Genomic DNA, 22,986 nt, shown 5'->3' on the forward strand with positions numbered 1-22,986 from the left:
TACAATGCCCAATGTAAGGCCTCTCATTATTCTCCACCTTGCAGGCATGCCTTTACTTTGCTCTTCTCCTGAGGCCATGCTGTTACATTACGACTGTAGTCAGTAGAATACACAAGCCCAATACACAAACCTGAGGAAGATCTGTTATAACCTAATGGGCCATTCTGATGTTAATCTGAGAGTAGTACTTAGTGAATGCAGAAGAAAAAACAACTAACAACCAATTACCTATGTGCTAATTAGAGATAACAACTAATGGCCTATTAAACATCTGAATTGACATGTTGTTATCACACATATGACAAGTATATGTCTATAACATGTGTAAAAAACCAAAGTGATGCAGGCACAAACTCTACTGTTATCACTCCTATATTGTAGTGAACTTCAAGCAAGTATTTCTACACCACCTCCTTTTAAAATGCTTACAGATAAGCCACAGTGAATAACACACACATACACATTCCTCTTTGTGTTGTCAATAATCTATTAGTCAATAGCTCTGTTTCACAGCAATCTGATTGTTGTGTGACCTTTAACTGCTTGTGCTGCATTAGTAATATACAATCCTGTCAACCATCCCTTTGTTTTAGTTTCTCAAAGCAGTCGACACTCAGACATAGGATGTGTGCTGCTGCTGCTTTCTGGCAACAGTCTCATGTTTAGCCTCTAGTTAAAAGAAAAAAGCTGCTCCAGGATGACCATTCTTGTTCCCCCCAGTTAATGGTGCAGTAGGATAGAGTTTCATTTCCTCCAGAGCTTTCTGACCTTGTCTGCCTTCACTACACTCTGCCACCACAATTCCCTTCTCTTTTTACTCCTCCTTGGGATTTGTCTTTGTGTCTGCTTGTATTCGGTGGTGAAAGCAATGAAAGCTGATTAACAGAGATACACAGAGCCTAAAGCTATTCCAGTTCTACTGCTGTGCACACTATGCACGTCCAGGTTGGACTTTTACTCTCGTGCATAGTCTCCCCACTGCACAGCACAAACAAACACATACACAGCCATGGATATTGGAATAAGAAGCCACAGGGGGTAACACTGCATGCAAATTAACCTATTTGAAAAAAAAATACCATCATTTTGTAATAGCTAATAATTACACATAAATGAAAAAATGGGAATCTCCTCTTAAAACAAATGCATAACTATTACACGTCTTTCAAACACATTTTTAAAAAAAAAAATTCTTATAAAAAAGCAAAGGTCAAATAGAGGAAAGAAAGAGAGCACTATTGAGGCATTTCATTTATGCTTGAAGAAAAACTCCTGAACAAGCAGTCTAAGTACACCATTTTCTATGATGCATTGAAAAGCAGCAAGAATGTGCAGTGAGCACAGAGCACACAGGAAAACACAGAGGGTGTCTTTTCAGATTCAGCTGGCAAAAAAAAGAAAGAAAATTGTCAGCCATGTTGGAGTAGCTTTATCTAATATCCCCTCCTTATTATGTTGGCTCTTGCTTTTACGGTGGGGGACATTTGCCATAGCTCGCCTGATGCAAAAAATCACCAAAAATACACATAAATACAAAGTAAAAAAAAGTGTAGGCAGAGTATAAACATACTAAGCAAATTCTCACCTCCTTTTTACGTCCCTCCACTTTGTAGAAATTCCAACAAACCGTCTGGATCTCCTCTTTAACAAATCCTATAGGGCAGCCATCTTGCCTCCTTCTGTTCTTCTATGAAACAGACTATCCTCCACATCAATATTCATGGAAACCAGTCTGACGTCGGCTCTCATCATCAGGAGCCCTGGTGTCGCTGTTTTGCCGGCATGAGAAGCACACACTCATATGTACTCTGGTGTAAAGCAGCAGAATACACAAGATGTTGCTGCAGGTCAGGGGGAAGAGCCTTACTTTACTGGCAAACTCAAATAATCACAAAATCACTTTCCTGCTGAGTCCTCCCACACAAAGAGACAGGTTTTCCTTCCCTCCCCTGCTCCCTCCTCTTTTTTTTCTTCTCCCCTCAGCCGCACACAATAGTGAACACTATAATGATGGCTGCCCTGAAGCACTGGACTGGATTCAGTGAGCAGGACAGGACTTTACCCACAGTGCACTTTATGTTGAACATTGCACTGTCTGACCGAGGCAGAGCAGAAGAAGCCACCACCCCCTTCCTTCCCTCAGACAGGAAGCCAAGTGACTCAAGGTTTTCCCTCCCTTTTTACCCTCATCTATCTTGACTTCCTTCTTTCATTTTCTTTCAATTCTCTGTCATTGCGTGCAGAAGTTCCCCTGTTGTGTAATAGGCCTAGTTCTTGAGAGCATTATAGCAACACTCTGAGGTGGCCTGATTGGAGTCCAACCAGTTGAACACTCATTTCCAACGGCTGTGTCCTATTTTGGCACACCCCAGCCGGCTCATTTTAGAGCGTAAGACAACTCTCCAGCCTCCATACAGGCAGCATACTTCGCTCATTGCGTCTGCCAAGACCCACCTCCTGTTGACACTGGCCACGTGGGCTTGAAAAAGATAGAGACAGCAGTGTGAGAGAGAAAGGGGCTTTAAAAGAGCAATTTAAAAGACAAATACAGCCCAGGAGGTTGTTGGAATAATACTTATACAAATATGTTGTAATAGGGACAGTACTCAAACCTCTGCTGTGGTTTAACATACTGGTGTTACATACTTGTTTATTTTGCAAAGTGTGCAAGAATATATTTTTATTTAAAAGGTCATAAATCTAATCTTAAACAGATTTCCAATGACACAACAATAAAAAGCATGTTTTTAAGAAAACACAAAAACACAAATGTTGTGATTTATTAACATATGGCCAAAGCTTTAACAAACATGCTCAATAGTGGACAGCCTACCCCATTCACTTTGCTATTTAATTCCTCTTTTTGCTTTACTAACAGGTGGGTCTTGTCTGAAAATAATCTGCCTTTAGCTCCAGTCCAGGCTTAAAAGGAGACCCCACCTCTTTTCTACCAGCCCCTGCCTAGCTGCAGTGACATTTGTTGACTCAATAGTTTCAGGCTCAGAGCAGAAAAGGAGATTTGTTTTTACACAGAATGGGGGAGGGGAAGAGGCAGCGGGAGGAAGGAGGAGTCACTCTAGCTGCAACTCAGATCCTGTTAAGACAAAATAGAGCCCTTTACATCAGACCTGCCTTCTTTCTTTACATAACTCAGCTGTTACATAAGTGAAGTTTGAAATGCCTTTAAACCACATTAAACGGTTGCTATTAAGTCAGAATGGGTCATTCTGGCTGCAGGGAAAGGTCCTCATTGATCTGCTCTTTAGACTGATCACAAAGGAGGGGATATAGGTCGACTTAGAACAACAGAAGGATTTTCCGCTTGGAGATGTTTGTGTGAAAAGCAGCTGCAAATAAATATCAGAAAGAAGTTCCTGATATCTTGAGTGTGCATGCACCGCTACTTAATAAAGCATTTATTAAACATCCTACTGAAATATGAAATCAGTTTGAAGTTAAAGCAAACAAGTTGATATCAGAAATGGCTCTACTATTGTGTGATATGTCTGAATACATTTGGAGTATCCGGGGGACTGTTGACAGTGGCGTGTTTATTCTTGGCTGTTGTTGGTAATCCTTGTGTGCACACACTAAGGTAATTTGAACTACAGCTAATGGTTAGAGAGCTTTTGACCACCAATGTCTAATCTCCAGATGAGTTGTGAAGATTGTAGAAGTGACTGATTGAAAAGCCCCTATTTCCCCCCTTGCTTCATCTGCAATCAAAGCAACACTGAGCAAAGCAGTATACCTACCAGTAAACCAGTGAAGGGTCCCGTGATCTGCTGCAGGGCTTTCTGCGGTTGTTTGGACTGGTCAGCTTCCTCGCCTTGTCTCTGGCCATGCTGCCTCAGGCCGCTGCTTTGACACAAGAAAGTGAGTCAACAGTCTGGTCAGTAACATTTTAAGCAACATAATGTAGGATTTGGTATTTTTGGTATTTAGCAACAACAGTTTCACAATGCAATTCGTTAATACACTTCTTGTGGAAATATGGACAGCTTTAAAGATTCTGAGATTCAAAGGTTTTATAGTCATAGTAGCTAAAGTGAAGTTATGGCAGTGAAAAACTTAAGTCCCAGGCTCCTTCAACAATGCAAAATAAACATAATTAAGACATAAAACAACAACAAGAGTGCAAAAAGCAACAGAAAATAAATAAAATATTGCAAGAGAATGTTGCATGTGTCCAATGTGCAAGTAAATGTGTAAGAAGTAAACTATATACAATATACATGTAAAATAGAATAAGATGAGCTATAAACAGAATGTAAAATAAAATATGTAAGGAATAATATACTGTTTATTGTAATAACAAATAAATATGCTTTAACGTTATACAGGTATTTGTTATAGTAACATTACCTATGATGAACAACTAGCTATCTGACAACCAGACAACAGGCAAGTGCAACAAAACAAGAATAGCAAGCTAGCTAATTTTACTTAAATATGTAGAGAATTTGGTTGCCGTTTCCAGCTAACATTACCCCTGCCGCAGGTTGGAAATCTTCTCCTCCCAAGTAGTCCAAAGCTCTTGTTCTGGCAGAGTAAACACTAATGCTAACTGAGCTAACAGCTAGCTGACAGCAGCTACTGTTAGCCGCAGTTAGCAAGTTAACAAGTAAAGCTTTCTGTCGTTTAGGAAACTCCATAAATCACCGAACGTCGAAGCACAGGAGCAAGAGGAAATCAAAGGGAAAATCTGAAATGTTGATAATAAATAATGATCCAGTTTTCCCAAAATCGACATATTGCCATAAAGCCTTGTGCATTTCTCCAGAGAGATTGCACAGTCCACTCAAAAAAGTTACAAGAGGTCTTGGTGCAAAGTTGGACTGGAATAGAGACCATTGAAAGTCATTGTAGTATCAAAACTGTTTTGAAACTGACATTTTAACGCGTAAAATAGTAATTGATCTAAATAAACATTACATTTGTTCTAACTGTTATAAGATGTCTATGTGTGTTCAGTTAGCTGCATTAATGCTCAAAGTACAGTTTAAATGTAATGTTCTCAGGCAGCCAGCTTGTTTTTTTAAGTGTATTTATTTGTTCAATTTGATGGGACTGATTAACAGTGAAAGTAGCTTACTCCAAAATGCAGCTAGTGCATTTTATCAGTGATTTTCTTGCATGCAACTTAAAAAAGGCCACATTGACTTTACTGTGTGTATTGCCAGCAGTCAGGCAGGAGAGCTCTTGGCTTCCCCCGAAAGCTACTGTACCTCGTAAATCAGAGATTATCTCGTCATTCCTCTCACCTTGTCACATTTCAAAGGACTTGAGGCGTGTGCCGTCACCTCATCTGTAAACACAGAGCTGTGGCCTCATGCTGACCCAGGGACATCAGAATTTAGGCACACTTATCACTTGACTGATTTCACACCTAAAGATGACGATGAGCATTAAAGACTGTTTTTCTTGCGGGCCTGGTGCTCTTGTTGATTTATGCCAAACAAAACAAAGACAGGATCCTAGTTGCTGCTCAGGTCAAAGATCTGGGCCTCTGTTCTTAAGATCTGTGTGTCACTATAAGCCGCGTGGTGTTTTATAGCTATCCTCCCTAAACAGGCCATGTGGGCTCTTTTATAAAAAACTGTGGTAAAGCATGAGTTCACATTATCACTCTGGTTGGTGAAACCACAGAGAGAAATTAGTCATTTTGTTCAACCTTTTACAAAAATGGCAAAACTGACAAACTGACAAAATTCTACTCATAAAGAGAATTCGATTTTATTTTAAATTCCCACATTTCACAACCTATTTGAGTAACAAAATTATGAGAAGAGAATAGAGATCCTTACAGAAGATATGACTTCACTTTAACTGTAAAATATTTTTAATTGATTAAGAACAATACTATAATATTGACACATACTACTTTTCTTTTATGTAGGCATTTCACCAACATGATTGTTTTAGTTACCCTCAGGCTACAGTAACATACTGTACGCATATTAAAATAAAGGAATTTAATTTTACGATTACTTCCTAAACCCTTTCATAAAACGATTTCTTTCTTTATAATATGTTATAGGAAACATGGTTGATATTTGATCCGAAGCAAAATACTTAACTACTTATTGTATTGTTTAGTCTTTTCAATGTGATCAGCACTTTTTTCAAAACAACCGAGCTTCTTGTTTGTAAAAAACCTAATTTATTTTATTTACTCCAATTACTGTTGACATGACCTCACTTTCCTGCCTGGAAAGCTTTTTTATATTTGGTGTGACTCATTTGGTCCTAAATAAGGAGGAGACTCAAATAATTGAGGGCTGCTTTGTGACGAAAGCCTTGATTTACAGCTTTCTTTACATTGAAAGTGGGAGAAAAGGGTGACATCTGAGGCGCGACGGAGCTACTGGGGCTCGTTGTGAAGCTGAGAAAATCGTCACTTCTCACAAGCACCAGTGGCAATGAGCACACATCTCACCTGGGGCAATCTAAACACACACAAGCTCTTTATATAGGGTAATAGCTAGGTATCCTCTGCCTGGGCCAATACACAAGCAGCTGACCACAGGAATCCCCCCCTAACAAGATGTCACCCACTGCTGCCCCTCCTCCTGTAGTTATCTTAGAAGACAAGGGAGAGTCGTTAGTGTGGGTCTCACATAGCCTAATTGTTTAAGCCACAGCAGGGGGGGTCTGGTGCAGGGTGGTGGGGACGGGTGTTTACAGAAAGAGAGGGAGAGTGACTAGAAAGCAGTTATTTTACATTATTCAGCTCCAAAAGGTGTCACAATAGATTTTTTTTGTGGTGTTTTAACTTTTTCTCATGCCGTGCAGAGTTGAAATTACAGAATTGTTGTCCCATTTCAAATGACCTCCTCAGTTTGCGGTGCGTGTGCCAACTAACAATTAACAGAGTAGCTCCTCCCCGAGCACAGCAGGGTAGGACAAGGCCCATCACGGCCTGCCGCTGTTCCCGTGGCGACCTACTGCTTCAGAGAGCTTTAAGAGCTGGTTCCCGCATTCAGGCTGCAGGTGCCTCCATCCTCCGCTCACACACCGCTCACACACCGCCCCCAGCTCAAGACTCTGGAGGCTTGGCCCTCTATTTAGAGTAGGGAAGCCCTTTTTTTGTTTACACCAGCTGTGTGCTTTAAGCCTCTCACCCACTTCTCCAGCTTTCCATCCCAGAGGGGGAGTCATCGTCAGGCCTCAACTCAGCACTGGTTTCTGTCTTTGGCCCCATTGCCTACAAAACACAAATCAACAGAGAAGACAGTCAGAGGGTAAAATCTCTGTGGTAGAACAAAGATTTCCCTTTTGTAAAATGACACGTGGAATTAAAATGTTCCACATACTGTATGATCAACTTGATAAGTGGCCCTGGTAAAAGACAGAAAGTAAAGCAAAAATGATGAGTCACACTTTTATAGGAATAACCATAATTTCCACGCTGTTCAGGATGAGTATCTACAAACGGCTCTTAAAGCCCCAGTGTTGGTTACATTCTCTGGTGTTTGGCACAGAGCAGATGATGACCCCTGCTGGTGAAGCATGGTGACCCACAATGCATCAGATCCTCTTTTTTAAAGAGATGTGTGTGCTGCTGCATGAGCCAGCTTTGCAGTTTCCTGGACACTCATCATAGAAGTTTTTGAATTCACAAATAAATCCTTGCTTTTTACTTACCATTTTTAACATTTGTGTTTTCTATAAACCCTCTGCAACAAAAATTATTGTAGAAAAGTAATAAAATTCCCATTTTATTGATCTTTTCTACGTATTGAAAACTAGTTCTACATCAACATAATATAACTAAATTGGAGGGAAAACCTTTGGGTTGTTTTGTAGAGGCCCAAAGAGGTTTTATGATTCATGTCTTATACAAATGAGATGCAGCCACTGCACGTGCAGACAGCTGGCACTTGACATTTGTGACTGTAATGTCACATTACACCACAGAAGCCTTACATGTCCCCGTTCTGTCTAAACAACATCCTGATTCACCGTCCTCCTACAGTTGGCCTCTGGTTTGGCCCCCACCTGTCTGACAAATGTCCCAGCAGCAAACGTTCTGCTGCAGCAGCAGCCAGATCTGCACACTGTCCTTTTATTCCTTTGCCAGACTCTGTTTCTCAAATGAATAATACGATGGCAGTGGTATATTGACACCTATCTCCTACTCAACAGGAGTATCAAAAATAAAAAATATTCAGAGGTAAGTACACCACAAGTAAAGAATCTAACTCAAAAAGGTTAATTATATAAGAATATGTACCTTACGGTATGACCAGCCTTATACTTTAAGAAAATAAAGTTCTCTGTTTTCTCTAATACAGACAAATTGTATTGCAGTGTAACTACTGGGCTGAAAATGACATGTCTGCATAAAACCCAATAAAAAAGATAAAAAAAAAAAATTTAAATTAAAAAAGGGAGTACAAAAAAAGAAAAAGTTAAGCAAATCTACATCAAAGTAATTCTTCTCACTTTACCCTTACGGGCCGTCTCCACAGCAGCGTTAAAAAATCTTGAAACGCTTCTGCCCATTCACTTTGAATGAGTGACGTCACTTTCCCTCACTTTTCGCCGAAATGCATTGTGGGCAGGCGAGCGGAGATTCTCAGGATTTTCAAGATTCAAAGTTGAACAATGTTCAACTTTTGAAGCTGAGGTGGAAGCGGCAGCCAATCAAATCCCGTGTACGCAAATCTGGCAGTTCAAGCTCTAGCCAATCAAACGGCGTGTATGCTGGGAGAGACATACCGCAGGTCATTTCCTCATATTCCAAAAAATGGAGGAGAAATTAGCGGTAGCGAATCAATCACCCGGTGCTTTATGACCAGACCTACCGGGATATAAACCGGAGGAGCCAGGCATGGAGGGAGGTGGCAGAGACAGTGGTATGTTTTCGCCTGTTTTGGGGAGTTTATATCCAGTTTACTTCGGGCTTTTTGGCTTCGTATGTCGCGGGCGGGAGATTCATGTGATTGGTTGATCGCAAAAAAATCCCCAAGCCTCAGATACGCCCACCTCCAAGATTTTTTTAACGCTGCTGTGGAGACGGTCCGTTACAATGAAACGTAATGTTTATTCACTGTAAAAACAGTTTTACCTCTTTACTTGTTTTTGCAGTTTTTCTCTCTCTACTTCTTTGACAAAAGGGTGTCAATGTTTTACTCTCCTACATTGATCAGACAGCATTACACTTTGCAGATTAAGATTTAACATACAAAACAAATAATGTTTTTTTTTTACATCAAGTATATGAGCGGTGGTGGCTAAGTCCATAGGGACTTGGCTTGGGAACCGGAAGTTCATAGGTTTAAGACTCGGAAAGACCAAGTGCTACCGAGGGGTCCCTGAGCAAGGCACCGTTCCCTACACTGCTCCCGGGCGCTGTACATAATGGCGTCCCACTGCTCCTAACATTTCCCCGTTGTGGGACAAATAAAGGATTTCTGATTCTGATCTCTGATGAAACATTTCTGATACCTAGTAGTGGCCTACTCTACTCACATGTTAATTCTTACGATTTTGTGTCTATGCAATTTATTATTTATAATGTATGTTTGCAACATCTACCAGTAAATAATCTCTTAATATTATTCCCACACAGGAATACTGCTGTTTTTAAATAAGTGAACATTGAACTTTTGCACCCAGCTCAGAAACTATGGCTTCTATAGACATGATGGTAAACAATGGGCTTGCTAAAGATCGTTGCTGAAGTTTCTGTCAGCCTGTAATGATGCCAGCCCAGTTGCAGCAGCAGCTCAGCAGCAGCTCAACAGGCTGCAGCTGCAGCAGCTGAGACGATCCTCAGATAGCAGACATGAAATCATCTCTTCACCTGCTCCGGGCTTGGTTCAGCATGACAAGCACACAGCGCAAAAAACTGCCCCCAGCCATGTTGTCTATCACCAGACAAACCTCTGAACCGCTGAACCATAAAACACTTAAACCTGACAGGAAATAAAAACTAGATAAGAAAGGCAATGCTATGATTTTACTCCCAAAACAGTGTGTGCGGATGGTGGCTCGGATTAAGAGCTTCAAGAGCAGAATTCATCCAGACGGGGAGAGACAGTTTGGCATTAAGGTAATTAAGGTGATGTTTTGCAGTGGCGGAGATGTGCTTGTGACTCAGAGGATGTAGCGCAGCAGCTGTGCCGTGACACATAAGCCCCCCCCCTCCGCGGTTCATCACTGATTGTGGCGAGTCCTTGGCTGTGACCTTGCTCTCCCTCTGCCCACACTGTTTTGAGCAGGAGATGGTTGACGATCAATTTCTGATGCGAGAGCGCTGCGGAGGAAGGCAGCATATGGTTAGACATGATTTACGCACAAACACGAGCGCTCCCTGATTTGCCCCCGTCGCCTCCTCCTCCACTCACAAATTCACAAACAAGCACTTACATAAATTATCATGTTTTGTGCTGCTGCAGGTATTGACGGTGAATCAGTAATGTTACTTGCAGGTATGGGGTTTAGCTAAATAAGGATGAGAGAGGGATGAGAGAGGATGTAAAACCTTCAGCCCAGAATGAAGGATAAACTTGGTTTTTAAAGGGTGATTGGTCAAAGGTTTGTAAAGAGTTTTTAAGGTATTAAAGTATAGGTTCATTTTTTCCTATCACATGCCCAACAGTTTTCATGCTGCAACTAACCTCTTTTCCGTGCTGGCTAATAAAAGATTATCCCAACACGATTTTAAAGTGAATTATGAGTGACACAATCTAGAGTCCAGCGGAAAAAAAGGAAAACAAATACTGACATGATTATCAGACCTACAATTCAAAGTATTTGCAGCAGATCTCTTAAAGGAGCCCTATCATGCTTTCTGGGATTTTCCCTTTCCTGTAGTGTACTGTACTGTTACAATGACAACAGAGCCGGCCAGCTAACCAATCAGAGCAGACTGGGCTCTGGTTTCAGACAGAGGGTGAAAAGAGGTGCTGCAGCACAGGCAGTATGAGAAAAATAAAGAGCTTTTTGAACATTAAAGCATGGAGACATGTCACAGTAGAGACACTACATACAATTATTGACCTGAAAATGAGCATTATAGGGCCCCTTTAGTGCAGTAAAAACCCTATTTGACACCTGCCTATTGTTTTAAGACAGACGAGACAAATTGTAAACCTCCTTTTATCAACATACAGAAGCCACATTTACAAAACATTTAAAAGGATATTTTTGAAAGAACAAACTAGGGGTAGGAGACAAGATAATAAAATGTTTGGTTTAATATATACTGCTAATGAAGCTACAAAACCTTAGAATTTGCCCAAAGCAAGTCTCACTCCTTCCTCATAACGAATCCCTCTGCCCTTCAGCCATAAGTATTTTCATGCCCTCGGTTCATTCCCTCATTTCTCGACTTCATTCACCAACCTCTTTCAGTCCTCCTCCTCATACATCATTTGAATACAATTATTTGTATACCAAGGTGGTGTGAAAAAAACTATTATCATCTCCGTTTCTTAAGCAGATACTGTGTGGGCTGTATAAATCCTTCAGGTGTGTCAGGATAAATCTGCAGGATGCAACAAGCAGGGAGGTGGTAAGAATCTGTGTGATGTGCTCCGACCTCTGACCTTCAGCCACCGTCCTGCAGCAGCAGAGGTTCAAGATGCCTCGTAGATTATCGAGCACTGAATGTCTGTTGAGCCGTTAATGTTTTGTAGCTCTCTGATGTGTTTGTGATAAAAGTGTCGTCTGGGTGAGGGAGACCGCCCTCACTGTGAGGTCAAGCAAACGGGGGATTGGAGCTGCGAACACAAGCAATTGTATTCTGGTTGGACAGGGATGTGTCATGTGACTGGTAAGATTGGTAAAGCCTCAAAATAAGAAACTTCAGTTGAAAAAGAACAAAATGTCAACAAATATGGTGTAAAAATGACCAGTTAAAATGGGATTTCTCGACTCAGAACATTTGTATGAAGACAAAAAATTCAACTATTTTCAGTTTAATCAAAATAGCATTTGATTTGATAGATAGATAGAATCGGAGGGATGAAACCCTCTTTAATGGTCACACATGCAGAGCACACAGCACACACAGTGAAATGTGGCCTCTGCTTTTAACCCATCCTAGTACCAGGAGTCTAGTACTAGGAGTAGTGTCTATTTGCGTACTAATATGCGGTTTTCTGGCAATGTTCAAAGTCAGACTGATATTTTCAAATGAAGTTCGGGTTCAGGTCGGGTTTTTCCTGCTTGACATGTTGGGTTTTTCTGTTCCTTTCTTTTTTGTGAAAATATAGGGTCAAAATGAATTTAAAAAGATGGACCTGCTGTCTCTGTGTTAGGCTACTTCTTGTTTAATCCTAGATAAAGCATCATTTAAATGACCAGTTGTGTAGGAACATTACCATGCCAATCATGACTCATCATCAGGTGGAAACAAACTAGTTTTGCCACTGTTAGCTAGCTTATGTTCCCATGAGCTCAGTGACAATTATTCTAGAAAAGTAATCAAATTCACCTTTTATTGATTTTTTCTACCACATAAAAAGCCATTTTGATTAAAGTGAAAATAATTGGATCGGTTTTAGAAATGAAAAAGTCTTGAGGAGGCAACCCTGCATCAGTAAAAGCTCCAGATGGTTTGGTGAGGAAAAATGAACCTGACTGCATTTAATTTGGATTCATAATGGCAGCTGGCAGTGGCATAATAAAAGTAAAAATCAGAAGTGTGCCTCAAAATAAAAAAAAGTATGACAACCCCTGCTCTCAATGGGAACCAATAGGAAGATCAGTTACAAGTTTTGAGGGAAGTCGAGGTTAAAAGAGGAGATTCACATTGTTGGTTTGTTATCTACCTTTCTTCAAAAGCCAGTCTAATAATGATCAGAGCCAAAATCAGAGGTTAGCCAAAGCCTGCCACTGCTTATCTGTCTGACTTTAGTTATGTTATAGCTGGTGTTATACATGTAGTACTCATCCCAGATGGAGAAATAAGACAGCAATATGGTATTGTACTGGTTAATTATGTTTTCTTAAATATAACATCTAAAAAGAACTGTGTCTTAATATCTATTCAATATAACATTTCACAAAAAAGTTTTCTTAACATAACAAAAGGTTTTGATAATCATCCAACCAGAACATTTTAAAGACACTTAAAGTGGACCTATCATGCTATATTTGAATAATATATTGTAGGGCCATACCTATATAAAACATGTCTGTGAAGTTTTTTTTTCAAAATACCAAACAGATCATGCATTTTAGCCATGCCTCATTTCGCTCTATTTGCTCTTTTCCAGCCCTGTTTTTGCAAGGGCTGATTCTGTGAGAAGTCTTCTTCGCTGCTTTTGTGGCAGACTACAGCGCCACTTACAGGCCTGGCATATGTACTACGGCGTCTCCACTGCTTTCGAGCGGCAATGGTCGTGGCCGTGGCCGTGGCCCAAACCCCCCATTCCCCTGATAGGTGGAGAGTTGCCCATATAGGCGGAGCTCCCCATTTCTGAAGTCAGAACAATTTCAAATCTGTATCAGCTCCGTTGCAGCCCCGTTTTTAGAGATTTGGGTATGGAGGAAAAGAGAGAGGGTTGTGTTTTCTGACACTTGGTGAGTTCCCTGACACACCGGGGACACATATTCATGTATAAAAGACATACAAAAGTGCATTTTGCATGATAGGTCCCCTTTAAGTCATGATATAATAAGTAATACAACACGAAATGGACTTCATCTTCAATATCCCGTAACAAAACATGCCTTCTCTCTACAGGGAGACCAATAAACCTGCCTGTTATGTAGCTAAAGGTATTGCACTTAAACGTAACTAAACTATTTTACTTTTGGATTCATTTGTTTCACATAACTACGCTGTAGTTGTTTATCTAATAGTCTTGTAAGCAACAGAAAAGCAAGCTGGGGAGAAGTTTAGTTAAGTCCAGTCTCGTTTTGAATATATCTCGTCAAAAAAACACAGCGGGCTTTGAGCTCACTTTTACAGAGAGCCACACCATAATGATATTTTTATTCTGGGAGACATGGCCTAAATGATTTCATGTGCTAATGCAATGGGCTTGGCCATCCCCAAGGCAACAGCACTGGTCTCATTAAGGTTTCTAGTCATGAAAGTGAGGGGAAAAGGAAACGCGCTGAATCGGGTCGTTAAATACATCATCAAAGAGGTGTGTCTCTGCTCTCTCGTTATAACTTAAGATAACGCAAAAAGCTCCCGGTTTAGGGTGGCGGGGGGGGGGGGATGCAGGGAAAAAAGGCAGCTTTTTTATTTTTGTATTTAATTACTGAATCTTAATTAAATTTCCATGTCTAAGGAAACTATTTAATTTCGTAGCAGCTAATGACACCAGTTGCGTAGATTGGATGTATTCAAGTTTAAAAACCCTTTTAGCTCATATTTACTTTATTAACACCTCCTCTTTTGAGATCAATAGGAATTTAATTATATAAATCCATAATAAATAACTGCTTGTACCTGGATACATGATTATATAGGACAAATGTGTTTTTTTTAATGATTACTATAAATTCATTTGTATGCAGATATATGCTATTATGATTGCTCCTAACCACAGAGGACACTATAACTCATTCAATATTAATCTCACTCCATTAACATCTGCTGTGAAAATTAACTTCTGCGGGATAAAAATATGATGAAAAGACGTCATTTTGGTCTGTGGCTGTGATGTACATTACATGTCCACTAGAGGGCAATGTGTCCAATGCATTCAGTCAGATGTCACGTTTCATAAGGACGAGAAACCACACAAAGAGAAATGACAAAGAGTCAGTTATTATGCAGTGTGCAGATTAGAGGAATGAAGCACCCTGAAATCTGATCATTACCTTGATATGAAATACGTTTTTCTTTCCCCCAGCTCTCCTTCAAGGTGTCATATTATGTTTTGCCGTTGCTCTTTGGACCTGATTATGGAGCAATTTTCAGGTAGTGTTTTTTACACTGTCCACCTTGCGATGTCAAACTGCAAATTAAAGCCAGTAATGATCCGGCTTGCAGTATGATTTATTAAAAAGGAAAGGATGATGGATCTAAAATACAGTTTTACTACTTTTTTTCCCCACCTGTTTATTGGTAGCTATCACTGTGGTATGGTGTATAAAGAATATAGAAAATGGCAATAATTCAACCAGATTTAGTGAAATAATAATACATACACTTTATATTTTGGTTTCCAACAAAGAGGAATCTGCCTGCCTTCTCTTTTAGTATCTTTTCCTATTCCTCTCTCTCTCTGTCCCCTTCGTCCCCCCTCCTGCTATCTCACCCCCTCCTCCTCCTGTGGGATCATGGGAATTGTGCAAGTAGCGTGGCGTTCCCCGCTCTGCCCGCGGCGCTCCGGGAGGAGGCGTGCAGTAATGACCTGCTCCTCAGCTCGCTCGCCATCATCGCCCTCACAATTAATTCCCGCCTTGCGTTCCTCCATGGTGGCGCGGGGGGGGGGGGGGGGGGGGGGATGAGAGTGTGGGCTCCCTCATTAGAGCTCCTTGTAATGTGTCTGGCAGCAGTTCCCATCCTGCCACTTCTGCCCTTCCACTGCTGCTACCATGTTTGTTTTATAGATGCATCCCTCTATGCTTTCCTGCCTCACAGAATGACTGACACCCGGTGTAAAAGTGAGCCTGGTCTGTGTTTTTTTATCCATCAGGGTCTCAAGGAAACACATGAAAACCCCTTTCACATGCGTGACATGGAGGGGAATATTTTCAGCATGATATTCCAGGTCCATCCGGCCAGTGTGGGAGCTTTCACAACAAACACAAGTCATGGAAATGTCTGCTGCACTGTCACATTATAATGCCTTCAGAAAAGCTGATGACATTTTGAACGATTGGTCAAACCAACCTCAGGCCTAGCACTGAACTTTTAAAACCAAGTGGAGCATGGTCTGACTTGGATTTCAACTCTGAGCTTGACCAGAGACATTTTACTGTTACCATCAGAAATGTACTGGGAGTGAAACTGTTTTAAGGGTGTGCCTAAAGGGCGCAGGATGATAAATATATAAATATAAAAATGTTTGCGGCATGAAGATAATGTTATGATGCAGAAGACCTTTAATACATGTTAGGATGCCTTGTTGACGTCTGCCTCCTCAGTTTGTGTAAGCACTGCACCAAATCTGCCAAGCAAAACCGCCAAGAACATAAGTCACAGTAAACTGCCAACTTCTGCAAACTCCTTCACGGTCGGTCTTAGCTCAGTCACATGAATGGAAGAGGGAAAATAACACTTGGAAGTGAATTTACTTTTATTTTAATATCACAATTTACAGCTGTATCTTTCCCAACATAACATTTTGGGCCCTATGTCATCGCGTAACGGACACACACGTTGTTAGTCCACCGTTCGGCCACTATGAAAATGTGCTTTAAAGCCAGGCGCATTTCTTAGGTGCATGATGTATTCAAGTTCAAGATTCAAGGCTTTTATTTGTCATTCGTACATAGCTACAGTGTAGTTATGTCGATGAAAATCTTAGGTCACAGGCTCCTCCAACAGTGCAACACAATAAAAATACAGACTCAGATACAGACTTTTATTTAAAGGATATGACCAAAAGCTACAATGCAGTCACAATAACATTGACTGAGCTTATCAGATTTAACTAAATGAAGGATCAGTCCAAGTTTGGAGGGGCCTCTAATATCCCCCCTCAATACTTAGAGTATTGGACTAACTATAAGGTGTTGATATGTCAATGTTTTGTTCAGAACTCGTTCCCGCTGCCCCCAAGTGGCCAGAAAAGGTTTAAAGAACATGTGCTCATGGACTTCGAATTAGACCACTTTATTCCTAAGATTTATTATTTCCACATTGCTTGCTTTTATTTGCTACACAATATCTTAAGAGAAACAAAATGGAACATTAATACAAGCTGACAATGTCCTGACCAAGCCTGCATAGTTTTTACTGCCATTTGAAGCAGTTTGCACTCATTTGGGAGCCACACATTGAGCAAACACAATACCAAAGGAAAGCACTACATTACACTAAATTGTCCATACTCAGTACGAAAAAGGAGCATACTGGAATTATTTTGGGAAACTGAACATAAAGCATCTTGGAGAAAACATTATGTATGCTGCCTGTGATGTATGTTGAGGACACAAACTAAGAAACCAATAAGCTGAAAGTATTCAACAGACTTCACAGATCAAAATGTCACGCAGTTATGTCTCGAAAGTCAAGAAATTACACCACATTTGGGAAATTAACAAGTGAAGACGGGTAAGTTTGATACTTGATATTCAATTTGATTTAATATATTTATGTAGCACCAAATCATACCCAACGTTATCTCAGCTCTCCTTATACAGAAAAGGCATAGTCTGTACTATACTGTAAAACATAGGTTTTATACCTTTGGGGACAACCGTTTTAAGTTATCATGCATCTTGAAACACTCAGAAAGTACATGAAGTGTCATGTGATCTGGCGGAAACCATAAGGAACACTTGCTGTATCAATAAAGCTCAGCCTGACAATACCTAGATTGTCAGAACCTTGTAAATTACACAAGTAAAGAGGCTGACTTCTGCACACTGTCATAAACACTGTTATGCTTCTTGCTACTTCTCATAACACTGTGTCCATTCACTGTCCTAGTAGTTCAAAACTATTTTGCCCTCCTAAATTGGTTTTTAGAACAGCTATTGTGCAGGAGACAGATTCCGCATCTGCCATTGTTGACTTTATCAAAGCCAAGGCTGCTGCTCAGAGGTTGAGTCACGCAGATAAATAGAGGCTAGAGGCTAGTTCTGGTTGAGAGTCATGAGAAAGAAGTATAAATGTTGTATTCATCTCACATCATATTGATGAAACGATCGTCGCGTCAAGTTGGTTTTATAGAATCAGTGTGTGTGTGTGTGTGTGTGTGTGTGTGTGTGTGTGTGTGTGTGTGTGTGTGTGTGTGTGTGTGTGTGTGTGTGTGTGTGTGTGTGTGTGTGTGTGAATGGTCACTCATGGAGGTCTTCTTAACTGTAAGTCCGGCTTACATTCGACCAAAACTCCCTGAATGTCTTAGAGTTTTTGTGTTTTATTATAAAATAAAAATAAGCAAAACTGTAGGCAGTTTTTTGTAGCTATGAAGAGTCTGTCTAAGAAGTTAAAGAGGCCCTTTTCGGGGATTTCCGTTTCCTGTAGTGTGTTATTTAGGTTTGTGTGCATGTTAATGGTCGGCAAAGGCTAAAATCCCAAAGTTCCCTTGCGAAGGAGTTTCTCTCTCACACTCCCCTCCATTGTTTGCTTCCTTTCTTCCTTTTACTTCCGGAACATAGTGACATCACTATGTAACACTTGTGTTTCTATTGGCTATTGCTGCAACACATTGTACGTGATAAGGGGAGGGACATATTTAAGCAGTTGACTAATCACAACAGAGCCGGCCAGCTAACCAATCAGGGCATCTTTTTTTTAACATTAAATCAGAGATTTGTCAAATCTTTCATGGGCGCAACCCTCATACTCAGCTCTGCTGCTCATCCCACAAATGCTTGTTCCTCACAAATGTGGCACCATTTGAAAGGTAAGAAAACAGGCTTTCCAACGATATAAGATTTATTGCCAAGAAGCATTGTTACAACCAATAAATAATCTACCAAACACACATTTCTTTACTTTTATATAAATATGTCACAGTAGATGCACAAAATACAATTATGAATCTGAAAACAAGCATAGTATGTCCTCTTTAAAAGGTCCCTCAACTCACTCTCTTGCTGTCATCTAATCTGAGCATTTATTCATTAAATACAACAACAAAATGCATCCATATGCAAAGGGTTAGCTCAGTAAAGGAAAAGTAGCCCCCTTGCAGCACAATCACTTTCCTTTCCTTGACCTGGGCCATGCGTCTTGATAAGTCGACATTCTAACTCAATTTGCATATCAAGTTGTGTTATCCTCCGATAATGCTGAATGGAGATAACGAATACGCTTATTAACAGCAGGTGTAAATGCATAGGCTAGCAATCAGATGTCATTATAGCCAACCAAGATACAGATCACATGCTGATAACAGGTGTAAATGGAATCTTTTAATTAATTGGTCATAATTTAATACATTTGTGACAAAATTGCAACATCTTGATAACCAGCTGTTATACAAAAGTAATTCTGTAACTTCTGATTGTGTCCCGGCCACATGTCAACACATAAGTGTAACCAGTCTGGGTCCAAACACAATGTGGTGAGAGCCATCTTTAACTGAGTCACACCCTGAATGTGACTTATAGACATTACGGACGCTTCCAAGATGTTTGTGTTTGCTGAAGCTGTTTGCTCGCCCTCACTGACAGCTGAGCATGTGTTTGCACACATTAACACAAAACCAAAAGTGTCCCCAATCTTAGGGACACTTGGAATATAATCACTTGTCTGATAATCTTTGTTTTTGTGTTAAACAGATTATTCTTCAAGTGGGAAACTGCCTCGGTGTGTAAAAAAAAAAGACACTTTATATTGACAAATGTTCAAAAATGTGGTATACGACGGAAAAGTTTCCAGGTTCTAAATCCATTGGAGGTCCTTTGACAAGTTATTGTTTAATGTGTATGACTGGGTGGGAAATACATGATCCTTGCTCTAAAATCGATTTAGTTAAGTTAGTAAAAGAACCAACTTACTCAAATTCATATGATATAAACATGAGAATTTGGGGATTTTATAAAAGAGTCACTGGCCAGAAAACGTTAAGAAACTTGAATAAGGAAAAGTAATCTTTTTGTCAAGGTTAGCGGCAATAATGTGTTGGTGTGAGATGGATTACAGCTGCCACAACAAGACAATGATCAACTCTGTTTGACACTAATTTCCAACAGAGCGCAGGTTGGTGTTTTATAGACACCTAACCCTTCCACCACACACTGCTGTTTATTGTCTCTGGTCAGTTTAATACCTTCTGACATCCACCAAGGATCATTATTATCTGAGTGTTTACATTCATGTAGCAGGACAGCCCTGGGATAGGTGAGAGCAAATATTGATTGTGGGCGTACGTACGGTGGCATTTAATTCCAGCTGATGACCTTTGTCACCTGCAAATCCTGTCTGGAAGCAGCAATCATGAGAGACGTGTGCACTCGAGCCAAAGATACATCTGGTCCTCACAACCCTAAAACTACAAAGGATACTGTTACACATTTTGTTCAGCAGGATCATCTCTGCATGCTGTTAACGTGATTATTTATTGAACAGTTAAAATCTAGTTTTGAGAAAGAAAAAGTTCTAGTGAAATAACAATAATTTAAGTATAAGTCTGTTCATCTCACAAACAGATGGACATTAATGCTTGACCGCGGTGAATACTGTTGATAAAAACCAGTATGTAAAACATTAGCTCTTTTTGTTATTAAGAACTAAACCTGTGGCCAGTCACATCCATATAAAACTCAATATTAACATTTATAAAACTGATTTAAATGACTTTAAAACACCTATGGTTTCGTTTTGTGGGCTCTTCACATTCTGTTGTCAGTAGATTACACACTGATAGGTTGGTTTTAACAATTAAATGATATAATACTCAAAGGGACAATTTGTCTGCATAATAACCATGTTCACCTTTGATACTTTAAAGGTTCTCAATTTAGCGTTCAGAGCACTAATAAAGCATGACGTTTGTTATATAAAGATATGTAGTGGGATGTGGGTGCTTGTAAGTCCTTGTTTTTGTGCACCACTGGCTAGCTAATAGCCGCCCTTTACACTGCGATCATAAAGCGGTAAATTGAGGACTTTTAAGTACATTAAGGTCGTAAATACCTTTTGTATTTCAATTTAAAGTGGACCTATCATGCTATATTATAATAATATAGTGTAGGACCATACCTATATAAGGCATATTTATACTTTTTTTTTTCAAAATACCAAACAGATCATGCATTTTAGCCATGCCTCATTTCGCTCAATTTGCACTTTTTTACCCCTGTTTTAGCAAGGGCAGATTCTGTGAGAACAGCACCATCTACAGGCCTGGCATATGTACTACAGCGTCTCCAGCGCTTTCGAACGGCAATGGCCGTGGCTGTCTCCTCCTGATTGGTGGAGTTGGCCGCCCAATAGCCGTAGCGCCACTGTCCTGACGTCAGGACAGTGTTCAAATCTGGATCAGTTTTTATCAGATCCGTTGCAGCCCCTTTTTTTGAGATTTGGGTATGGAGGAAAATAGAGAGGGTTGTGTTTTCTGAGACTTGGTGAGTTCCCTGGAACACCGGGGACACATATTCATGTATAAAAGATGTACAAAAGTGCATTTTGCATGATAGGTCCCCTTTAAGTTCAAATGAGCACATATGTCCTCTTTAAGATATTGAATCTTACTTGAGATAGAGTATTGACATTGTGGTATTGAAACTTTTTCTTGAACTGAACTGAATGCTTCTCCCACCGCAGATCACATTAAAATACATGTGTAATTGGTTATTTCTCAGGCTGCAGATTCAAACCTGAAGAAAACACGCCTAAAAAGACAGTTTATGTAACACACTCATATACAGTGATGGATGGATCTGAACAGAGAATGCTAATTTTACATTTCTTGAGGAAAAAAGAAAGTGAACTTGAAATGAGAAAACAAGAAATCTCCAGTGTCGTTCCTTCTTCCCGAAGTTTGAATCGCAGATACATCTACACAATGTGACTGTGCGCTTTCATTCACGCAGCCTACATGCAGACGCAGGGCTTTCTATCCACACATGTCACTTGATGTTTTTCTGTGCGAGGTGCTGTCATCAGTACCAGACTCTGCCAGGAGTCAGCTTTCTCACAGCAGAGCTACTAACTGGATAATTAAGGGAGCGCTATACACTCCAATTAGCAGGCGATGGGAAAGGGAGGAGGGATCGCTCGGCTGTATCCGAGGAAAGTAGCATAAAACCGGGTGATACACATCAGATCGCAGCAAAGGCTAATGTGTGTGAGCCGAGGGCACCATACATTACAGCCTATAGGAGGAAATGAGTCAGGTCTCTAAATAAATACTGCCAAGGTTGCTGCTGCACTGTGGAGCATCACCGCCAAAGCCATAATCTCACACTGTTTATTTTCCTAAGTTCCTCTTCACTCTCTTTCTGTCAGTGTCTCTCTCTTCCTGCTCTGAAGGCCTCAGAGGAATGCTGTTCACCATAACAGTGTGTGTGAGCCCGTCTGAAACACCTCCAGGACACACCGTCAGGCTCCTCCCTTCTCCTGGTCAGATTTATTTTCTTCATTATTCCCCCGACAAACAACTCTGATTATGTTTGCATGCATACCAAAATATATACATCCTGCACGGGCCTGGAGACTCTTAACACTTTCCAACAGGAAGTATACAACATGCTTGTTAAACAGGTGAAGATATAGGCTTATCCCTCCATTTCCACCTTGTGTTTTTCAACAAAGTAAGTCATTTGACATCTGTAGCAGCTAAATCATAAATCAATTAAACAGAAAATGTCAAAGATAAAACATCTGCTGAGGCACTAGATAGCTATTCTCAGGCAGGGAAATGATCCAATGTCCAGGTAAGTACGTCCGTTGTGTGTGTTACTCCAAGATCCAACAGGTTGATGACAATGCCCATTTTGGTTTTCTGTGGCTTTCCCTGGTAAAAAAAACATATGCCACTTTTTGTGCGCCAATCCCACCTGTCTTCATTAAACACCTAATCACCCTGCGCCCAGAGCTGCCTTCAAAATAAAAGCATAAAAAAATACTTTGACTACTGAAATAAACACTAAACAAATATACTGTAGATTTACTATGATCGGAAACTGCAAAACAATACATGTTTGACTTTTAAATAACATAAATCAATGTATAGGTCCCACATCATCAATGTAAACCACCACTATGGGCCTTAGGAATATTGTGATGGACATTTATTTGACGGTTTTCTGACTCCACTGAGGATTAATGAATAACAATAACCTGCTAATTAATCAATGTATGTCCCAATTTGCACTTTGAGGAAGATGCGCTACCACTTTATGTAGGATTTTTTAAGATGAAGCAGTCAGATGTACTGTTCACAATAT

The 22,986-nt window shown here is 40.3% G+C and overlaps 1 protein-coding gene across 1 annotated transcript in view; it reads right to left on the reverse strand.

The window, feature by feature from the left end:
- The window catches only part of tet2 (tet methylcytosine dioxygenase 2), a 32,359-nt gene extending 30,313 nt beyond the window's left edge, over nucleotides 1–2,046 (reverse strand). The window contains exon 1 of the mRNA XM_034129456.1: nucleotides 1,586–2,046. The gene's annotated coding sequence lies outside the window, so the exon portion shown is untranslated. The remainder of the gene's footprint in view (nucleotides 1–1,585) is intronic.
- Nucleotides 2,047–22,986: the final 20,940 nt, after the last annotated feature.

Source organism: Trematomus bernacchii, unplaced genomic scaffold (genome assembly GCF_902827165.1).
Source record: "Trematomus bernacchii unplaced genomic scaffold, fTreBer1.1, whole genome shotgun sequence".
Classification (NCBI taxonomy): domain Eukaryota; kingdom Metazoa; phylum Chordata; class Actinopteri; order Perciformes; family Nototheniidae; genus Trematomus; species Trematomus bernacchii.